The 2,571-nt window shown below is 35.5% G+C and overlaps 1 pseudogene; it reads left to right on the top strand.

Annotated features, from left to right (window-relative positions):
- LOC122147797 overlaps positions 1-2,571 on the top strand; it is a 27,183-nt pseudogene that overhangs the window by 14,914 nt on the left and 9,698 nt on the right.

Here is a 2,571-nt window from a genome sequence, read left to right as displayed (position 1 = left end):
ACGAGTACAAGAACTTCAAACCGGACGATCCAGCCCGCAAAACCAAAGCCCTGCTGCAGTGAGCGCTCACCGAGACCTGAACCGAGCCTTCATCTGATAACATTATTATTTCACGGTTTTATTAATACATGATATATGACGTTATAATGAAAGTAGACTTTTGTAGGATGGTGCAGCAGTTCGGCGTGGACTTCGAGAAGCGGATCGAGGGCTCTGGCGATCAGGTGGACACTCTTGAGCTCTCCGGCGGCGCGCGGATCAACCGCATCTTCCATGAGCGCTTCCCGTTCGAGCTCGTTAAGGTACATTCAGCCTCGTTTGCTCTCCAGGTTATGGCTGGAGAATATGAGGGTTGGACGTATGCATTAATGAATCCTTAAGAATCTAATTGTTTTTAAATAATGACAGAATTGACAAGTGATTCATTTCATATGATGCAGTGGATAAAGGGTGTGTGTGTGTTTTAGATGGGAGTGTTGATGTGAGAAAGGGAGTTGGAGGGAGGGAGAACCAGTTTACGCAATCAAGAAAAAAAACATTCAATGGAGTCAGGCCAAACGAAGAATAACACTCATAACATCCACAACAGAAAAAAATAAAACAATAAAAAATGAGAAAAAGGAGAAAAAGGTTAATTAAATTATCCAAAAGTCCAAAAAGAACTTCTGGGAAAAACTTTGGAAAAAATCAAAAACCAAGCGATTTTATACAAATTCACATAAATTGCACAAATTAAAAATAAAACAAGTATGAAATGATTTTAATAGTGTAAAAATTTACCCATAAATCTCACCATTAAGCATTGAATTAACCTTGTTATAAAACAACTTCAATGTTTTCTGTATCTTCATAAATATTACTCAAAAATGATATTGTATGGGAATAATAATTTGGTGGTTTGTGTGTGTGTGTGTGTATAATAATATAATATTATAATATAATTATTAAACTATATATATAATATATATATATATATATTGCTACATACATATTTTTTTTTTATTATATTATATTGTTTTGCAAAAAGGATTGGCATCAACTATATAATATATAATATATAATAATCATGTATATGTGTGTGGGTGTGTGTGTATATTACTTATAAAATATTATATATATATAAAAAAAACTAATTTGTTACAAAGTTTGCATCATTGCTTTTTCATACTATTTTCCAAAAAAAACAAAAAAACAATTTTATAAACACCAAGACAAAACAAAAAAAAAACAAAAAAAAAATCGCAAGGGAAAAAAAAAGGAGAGAAAATGTATATTAAACGATAAAAAAAAAGTATTTATTTATAAAGAAAAACAGCTTAGCTGCAGTTTAATTATCAACAAACCTATATAGCAAATGCTTCGATTTCAAATCACACACAAGTTCTCATTCATATTTTGAACTATTTAAACAAAACCTCAAAAATGATAGTGCAGCTGTTCTTGGTGATTAGTTCTCACAGTAAAGGGACTGCACGTCGTCTTTGTTTCTTTGCACGCCGCAACCCAGCGTAGATCAGGTGATTTTGACTCCCTGCTTTCTCTGCAGTCGTTCTGTGTGGTGGTTTGCTGATCGTGGTGTTGTGTGGTAAAATCAGGACGAAGCCTTCACCCTGACATGGCCTCGAGGCCATCACCGTGAAAAAGCAGCTGATAAAGCTGAAGGGAGCCATGCCTCAAATGTATTGACCTGGTCATCCAGGAGCTCATCATCACGGCCAGGCAGTGCACGCCTAGAAGGTAGACAGAGAGAGAGACGGGCCGAGCATGTCAACACACTAACACCTGAGCCAATCTCACACGCCAGCTAACGGCTCCAGCGAAAGCAAAAAATGACTCCAGTGATGCTAAGCTACATCGCCACGGCTGGAACACCCCTGAAGCATTTTCAGTCACGCCTATCCTGACCGCTTTAATGAGGAAATAATTAAAACTGATGGACAATTAACATTTCAAATAAAATCTGACATGAAATGTCCCTGTAAATGTTGTTTTTATACCCAAATAGTGATAAAAGTTTTCTATTTCAGAAGTTCAATAATGTATTTCAAATCAGCAAAAAAAATCTAACATGAACTGCCTCAAATATTTTCACCAAGGGCATATTTTTTATTTATTTTTAGACTCAAATTGCATTAAAAATATATATTTTATATTTCAGTAGTGTATTTAAAAACAATCGAAATTAGCAATATAAATGTTTTTTTTTTTTTATGTTTTCATCTATCCGCCCACTTTCTCCCAATAATATGCCCCTCTCACCCCAAGTAACACCTCGCTCTATGATCTCTCCAGGACGGGCTGTTCACCCCGGACCATTTGACTGACAGATTCCATAACCAATCAGATCTAGTGAAGTAAATTTCCTCTCTCTAATATTTAAAATAAGGTCATCATTGTTTTCCATCTTAGTTTTATTGCTTGTCTGGCGGTATAGATGAGCCTAGTTTAGGCCTTGTTTTTGCTTTGTGGTAAATTATATTTTAGCCAATCTCTAACGATCTACTACAATAAACTAGTTCACTTAGCGGCGCACGAAAAAACGCGAAAGCGTTTCACGATAAATGCGAAACC

This window comes from Cyprinus carpio, chromosome A15 (genome assembly GCF_018340385.1).
Source record: "Cyprinus carpio isolate SPL01 chromosome A15, ASM1834038v1, whole genome shotgun sequence".
NCBI classification, from domain to species: domain Eukaryota; kingdom Metazoa; phylum Chordata; class Actinopteri; order Cypriniformes; family Cyprinidae; genus Cyprinus; species Cyprinus carpio.
The sequence above is the reverse complement of the archived record's forward strand: the minus strand, read 5'-3'. Positions and strand labels throughout refer to the sequence as shown.